The sequence below is a fragment of the Gasterosteus aculeatus genome, chromosome 10 (assembly GCF_964276395.1).
Source record: "Gasterosteus aculeatus chromosome 10, fGasAcu3.hap1.1, whole genome shotgun sequence".
NCBI lineage: Eukaryota > Metazoa > Chordata > Actinopteri > Perciformes > Gasterosteidae > Gasterosteus > Gasterosteus aculeatus.
The window spans coordinates 18,681,135-18,688,405 of NC_135697.1; the positions used below are offsets into that span (position 1 = coordinate 18,681,135).

Here is a 7,271-nt window from a genome sequence, read left to right on the forward strand (position 1 = left end):
ACACCGTGGGGAAGATGCGGAATTAGTGATGTGCGATAATGAAATGTGGATTATTGTAGAAGAACAGAGTTAGAGTGAGAGAGGAGCTCGGTGTGTCCTAACAAGTCCCCCAGCAGTCTAGGCCAATAGCAGTTTAACTAAGGGCTGGTCCAGGCTAACCTGTGCCAGCCCTAACTATAAGCGATATCAAAGAGGAAAGTTTTAAGCTTCATCTTAAATGAGCTGACCAAATCTTCCCCCGGACTGAAAGTGGTAGCTGGTTCCACAAAAGAGGATAACTTGATAACTGTGATGTTTTTCAAATATATGTTTTCAAAAACACTCAACCTTTTAAAATGTTCATATTTCTTCTCGTTATTACTGGAGTAAAAATTAGCAACCATTGAGTTAACTCAACACACAGTGGCCGTTGGGTGGAGTTGAGCCTTACAGCACCATGCCCCCTCAAAAGCCTATAGTTAAAATTTTGTATAACTTAATTTTAGAAAATGTTGTGAATCTTTTCACACCACTGTGCACCCTCAAATGACTATGGTATGCATTTCTTGCAAAATACTTTGTGTTCTTTGAAACTTTTAAAGCGTTCTTTGTCACAATCACTGGAGTGAACCCCAGCTGGCATTGAGCTAACTCAACACAGAGAGGCTGTTGGGTGGAGTCGAACCCAGGACCCTCTTGCTGTGAGGCAACAGTGCTAAAATGCTCATAGTTGGTTAGGGTACTGCACTATTGAGTGAGTTAGGGTGACAGACAGATCAGTTTGATCAGTTAGATTGAAAAAATGTAATAAGGGGGAGATCAGAATCAGATTAAATGATGTATTGCCCTACAAGGCAGCTGCGCTCCATAGATGCTGGGTTACTGGTTGTTCTTATGGTTTTAAAAAGTAGGCTGGGGGCCAGAGCCTTCAGTTATCAAGTTCCTCTTTTGTGGAACCAGGTTCCACTTTCAGTCCGGGGGGCAGATTCGGTCAGCTGTTTTAAAGTAAAACTTAAAACTTTCCTCTTTGATTCTGCCTATAGATAGGGCTGGCTCAGGTTGGCCCGGACCAGCCCTTAGTTAAGCTGCAATAGGCTTAGAATGCCGGGGGAATTCTTAGGACACACCGAGCTCCTCTCTCACGCTCTCGTTCTACCATAATTCACGTTTTATTATTGCACATGACTAATTCAGCTTATTTCCGGGAGTTTTTTTTTGGTGCTTTCTCCCCTATCAGGTCTCCGTAGATCGTGGTTCCTTCGGGACCCTGGTCCTGACACCTACCGTGGCCATGCTGAGGCCTGCTGCTGCCATCATCATCATCATTATTATTTTAGATATTAATCATATTACTGTACACGTAAACCATCATTACCCTCTCCTTAAGTCTCTGTGCTCTCCCTCCCCACAGGCTTCTGTGGATGGTGGTTCTATCTGATGGTGGTTGCCCCTGCAGTGGTCCTGCTGTGCGCCTGGCTTACTACTCACAATTACTTGAATAATTTCTGTCATAGGAATTGCATGTATTATATATTGTTCATTCTGTACACACGGCATCCATTGTAGTCTGTGCATCCCGGGAGTGGGATCTCTCCTCTGACGTTCTCCCTAAGGTTTCTTCCCTTTTTTCCCTCTTGGAAGGGTTTTTTCATTTTTTGGGGAGTTTTTCCTGTGCCGATGGTGGGTTTCGGGACAGAGGATGTTGTATGTGTACAGACTGTAAAGCCCTCTGAGGCAAATTTGTAATTTGCGATTATGGGCTATACAAAATAAAATGAATTGAATTGAATGTATACACATCCATGCTAAACTTGCTGTTTGAAATGACTGGATCTGTTCCGTTTTGGTTGAATGCAATAAAAGCATCAGCTAAATGAAATGGAGTGCAAAGAGAGAGTCCCAGGAACGAACAGAAATGTATGTGGCTCCATCTGCTGGAAGTTGAACTTTTCAGATTTTGTGCAGAGACACATTCGTTCCTTTTCAATCTCCCCGATGGTAGATGGCGCTAAAAAGCGCATCTAAATGTGATTTGCTGCATAGACATTCTCTTTACCCCAAAGTCAGCGACAGAAAAGTTACAAAGAAAGACAACCCTGTAAGAAAGACTAACCCTGTAAACTCAGCTGTCATAACAAGCAGCAGGAGAGCACCTTGTTAACCCTGTGGTGTACTGCATGCTCAAAACATCATAGCGTTTATTTGGGCTGCTCAAATATAACGTATCTTTTTATTAACAGGCCAAAGAAAAGGACTCACTCTGAAGACATTCACAAACAGCGCGGCCAGTACAACCTTGCCCACAGATCTTAGAAAATGACTAACCAGCTTCTGAAAGGGAATATTTCCAACACACCCATCACCATTTAAAAAAGAGAATGTGTATTCCTAAATCGTGAATATTAAACCAAAATCTAGAATATTGAGGTTAAAATTGCTTTTGTTCTGCTTAAGTTAGAAAATATCTTTCTTGCGTCTAATACAGCTGTAGATTAGATTTTGCAGGAGTTTAACTATTTTGATGGTTCTGCCTGTGCCGATTACTCAAAGACTGTTTAGCCAACTGTTAGCATTAAGAGATAATGGATGCCAGTTGGACCACTCAGTAGTTGAAAAGCTAGCCCAATCTCTGAGAGAAACCTTGTTAGAAGCAATTGGTGATACAGGTCCACTTTCCAGTGCATGGAGGAGAGATGGAGATGGAGGAAGTCTTTGTGCTTTCCCTCCCGACAGGCTTCTGTGGATGGTGGTTCTATCTGATTGTGGTTGTCCCTGCAGTGGTCCTGCCGCGCGTCTGGCCTAATGCTCACAATTACTTGAATCATTTCTGTCATAGGAATTGAATGTATTATACATTGTTCGTTCGGAACAATGTATTGATTGTGTGGGTTTCGGGACAGAGGATGTCGTATGTGTACAGACTGTAAAGCCCTCTGAGGCAAATTTCTAATTTGCGATTTTGGGCTATACAAAATAAAATGAATTGGAAATTGAATTGAGATGTTTACTATGGGACCCACTTTAATGCAATGGAGCCAGTTGTTCCAGTACTTGATTAAAAGAATAGTAAGTCATTCCAGTAATTTTAAAGTATTTGCTTTGAATTCAGCATTCTGCAAATGTGCTTCTTCCCCTTTCTGAGACATCAATTTCAGATTGCAAATCATATACACACATGTGGCTTTACCAGACCTCCATTGGAAGTGATAAATGTTTCCACTCTTCACGTTCATGTTCTTGACAAGGAGATCTCAAATTCTCTGAAACAAGTCTTCAACTAAGGACACTGCAAGCTTGGCCAAAAGTGTGGTGTATAATGGACTAAACTACAGGTGTGTGATGATTTTGATCCATGGCTTGCTGGGTGCACGGCCAGAGTTTGATGAAATCATCTAAATGGTGATACTGCAAGACAACTTCATCTTCGTTGTGAAGAAGCTGAGTCTGTAAGATTATAAATGAATAATTAGAAAAATAATTTTTTCAATGTGTAGCCAGTGAGCAAATGTCCTTCCTGAGCTACCGTAGGCTCAGGCAGGCCTTGGTACCTCCCACTTCCTGGTTCACCCATTAGACAGGGTATAAAAACTGCACATTATGGAGTTGCTGTCATGCTGTATGCTTGTCCCTTTCTGTGTTGGAGTCTGACTGGAGAATCCCGTGAGCTGGTAGGTTTATTTATTCTCAATTCTTAGGAAAATGGTTTTGCCATTAGTGAACTTTCTGTTTGCGTCTCCCAGCTCGTCACGAAGGCCCAAACCATGTGTGAGCTGACTCGGGTGGAAGAGGCTCAAACTCCAGGCTGGGATTAGAAGCCAGTTTCCTTTGTGTTGCTATATTCAGTTCCTGTCTGGAGCTTCTTCATGTTGGTAGTATTGGTTAGATTCCAGAAGATTACTTTTGGTAAGTAATGTAGTGATCAAATTTGATATAATTTAACTATTTATTTGTCTTTAGGGGTTGAGGCTGTCTGCAGAGTAGCAGCCCAGATGGTGTGTCTGGGCCTCTCATCTGCCCCTCCCATTCTCAGTTGTTTTGGTCTGTATTTTGATTTTACATAGCATGCTTTGATTCTGATTTTTAGAATATTTGTGTGGAGAAACAAAGTCTGTGAGCAACCTGTGCTAGCGCATGTGCCCGTTATTGCCCCGCTGCGGCCTAGTCACCAGTAGCCCTCAATTTGTTTGTAGAGGCCCATTTGGTTATTCCTACAGCTGATGGGAATTGGTATGATTGCTATATTTAAAAAAAGAGAAAGATTTTAAGTAAATGTTGCAATCTGGGGGGAATCCTTTGCCTCTGTCTGATTTCAGTCACCATGCAACCATGGTTATTAAATAATTCGTTTGTAAGGAGGAAATCTTTCCCCCTGTGCTACTGGTGGTTACAAATGTCTTTCCTACAGTTGCTCAACTTCTCATGATTTAATATACACACTATGCATCAGCTAAAACTAATGCATTCTAATAACAGCCCTACAAATATTTCTCCCTCATCTTATATCAGGAAAGTAGACGGCCCAAATAGCAATTGGCCAATGGTCCTCCTAGAGTGGATTTCCTTGTATGTTGAACTTTACTAATGGCTTGTGATCTCTTCTCAGACTGCTATGGCTGGTTCGACACCTGCAGAATCAAGGGGAACATTGAAAAACTAACTCTTCCAAATGGCATGCCAGACTCACTAGATTATCTTCACTGCAAGATGAAGACCACCTTTAGGTTAAAGGGCCTCCTCTGACTTCAATACATGGCCAAAGATGATTGCAATTCCTTTTAAATCAATTCTACCACTGGATTTCATGGACAAGTAAGAAGCCAAATAACACATTTGGTAGTGGTAGTTGATTTGTAAAATGTTTGCCCTACCTCTGTGGATTGCCCGCAAGATATTTCGTAACCCGGTTTTATAAATTGTTGCAGATAATTTAATTTTTTTTTAAATATTTTATTGTCATTTACTCATTTCAGTTGGTTCAATATGCGTTTGCAAGAAACCTGGTGGAGACCGTGGTGCCATGAGTACAAACAAAAGGTATGACTGACTTGCGCTATTAACAAGTACACTACTAAAGAGCCACTGCTCATATAGATTTTAACTGTTTGAATTGCTTGGTGATTTATGGTAATTGGGATGTTTGTTCCATAGTGCAAGTGAATCTTATGTCTACCCTGTAAAAATGCACTTTAAATACACATTTCTGTGACAGTAATTAAAACTCATTTCAAATTTGTATTTAAAGAGCAATTTTTCCATTAACTAAACTGGAGTTTGTTGCACAATATATCACAAGTGGTTGTTTTGAAAATATCTTCATTTGAATAGTTGCTTAAACATTTCTCCTGCAGATGTTTTGAACTGGACATAAAAAAGAAAGTCAACCTCCGCATAGTGCTGTACACTTCAGTGTAACCCCAACACTGTAGGTTAAGACCTTGTTTACTGGCTTAGTGTTGCAATGTACTCCAATTTTACAGTCAAATTTACTGTGTACCTGGAATGTAATTTTGGCAGTGAATTAATATAATGTCAATGTATTCTAGAGGAGAGGGAGAAGATGGGCGAGGCCTGGGCTCTCATCAAGGTATTTTCTTTTAATTTTTATATAATGCTTGTCGTACAGGCTGTGTAATGACACTAATAAAATGTCTAAGTGTAAAGAATGCCTGAGTGTTGCGGCCTGTCCTGAACTATTTGTATCCTTTATCTGCTGTTTAACTATTTGCTGTTGGCCAATGTGTTAGTATTGCTAAATAACATTAGCCTATGGGCAAGAAGATGCCATCTTGTCAGTGGTTCAAAGATTTTTCAGAATTGGTTGTGATTCCACGCAGGACGGTCCAGAGAAGACAACAGGCTCCTGCCTTGAGGATCCCCAGAAGTGGTCAAGCAGTTTCAGCCTCCTGTGACGGTCAATTACCAGCAGTCTTTAGTGATTTGAGTGAACGGTAAGACTTTTTTTCCAGTATGGTTTTTGATATGTAATGCTTGTCATGCAGAATGTGTGAAAAGTCTAATACAATGTTCTGTTAGACTGGCTGACTGTTGGTTAACTGCATCTGCTGCTAATATGTACTGAACTAATCCAGTGTGTGTGTGTGTGTGTGTGTGTGTGTGTGTGTGTGTGTGTAAATATTTCTCATTTGCCAAAGTACTGTTGTGCTGCCACGCAGGACAATTGAGAGAACACAACAGGCTCCTGCTTCAGGGTCAACCAGCTTTAGCCTCCTGTGGAAATTGCCCAACCAACTTAGCGATTTGAGTAACAGGTAAGACTTTTTTTTTCCCCCAGTAATGGTTATGTAATGCTTGTCATGCAGGCGGTGCGACAGGTCTAGAAAAATGTTTGCAACTGTGTGATTGCATAATGTGTTAACTTGCGGTGCTTCTTGTCTTTGGTTGTATGTCCTTAACTATTTTCCATTGTCCGATGTTTTAGGAATGAGTGTATTGCTAAATGGAAACCTGCAGGTACAAGAAGATGATCATGTCAGTGATTCAAGACTTTTCTGGATGAGTTGGGTAATGTAGTCTTGTTATTTCTTGCAGGACGATAGAATCCAACTCTCTACAGGCTTTTCCAGATCTCGTTGACCGGATTTGGCAGAAGGTAAGACATTTTTTTTTTAGCGGGGGCTAAGTGTGGGCTAGGGTTAGCGGGGGCTAAGTGTGGGCTAGGGTTAGCGGGGGCTAAGTGTGGGCTAGGGTTAGCGGGGGCTAAGTGTGGGCTAGGGTTAGCGGGGGCTAAGTGTGGGCTAGGGTTAGCGGGGGCTAAGTGTGGGCTAGGGTTAGCGGGGGCTAAGTGTGGGCTAGGGTTAGCGGGGGCTAAGTGTGGGCTAGGGTTAGCGGGGGCTAAGTGTGGGCTAGGGTTAGCGGGGGCTAAGTGTGGGCTAGGGTTAGCGGGGGCTAAGTGTGGGCTAGGGTTAGCGGGGGCTAAGTGTGGGCTAGGGTTAGCGGGGGCTAAGTGTGGGCTAGGGTTAGCGGGGGCTAAGTGTGGGCTAGGGTTAGCGGGGGCTAAGTGTGGGCTAGGGTTAGCGGGGGCTAAGTGTGGGCTAGGGTTAGCGGGGGCTAAGTGTGGGCTAGGGTTAGCGGGGGCTAAGTGTGGGCTAGGGTTAGCGGGGGCTAAGTGTGGGCTAGGGTTAGCGGGGGCTAAGTGTGGGCTAGGGTTAGCGGGGGCTAAGTGTGGGCTAGGGTTAGCGGGGGCTAAGTGTGGGCTAGGGTTAGCGGGGGCTAAGTGTGGGCTAGGGTTAGCGGGGGCTAAGTGTGGGCTAGGGTTAGCGGGGGCTAAGTGT

The 7,271-nt window shown here is 42.9% G+C and overlaps 1 long non-coding RNA gene across 1 annotated transcript; it reads left to right on the forward strand.

Moving 5' to 3' along the window:
- The first annotated feature begins 3,530 nt into the window (after positions 1–3,530).
- On the forward strand, positions 3,531–6,639 carry LOC120826625 (uncharacterized). Its single transcript, XR_005713275.2, has 9 exons — positions 3,531–3,647; positions 3,720–4,017; positions 4,583–4,788; positions 4,950–5,013; positions 5,328–5,401; positions 5,523–5,563; positions 5,814–5,927; positions 6,153–6,248; positions 6,529–6,639. It is a non-coding gene; the product is annotated as an uncharacterized LOC120826625 (long non-coding RNA).
- The last annotated feature ends 632 nt before the right edge of the window (positions 6,640–7,271 follow it).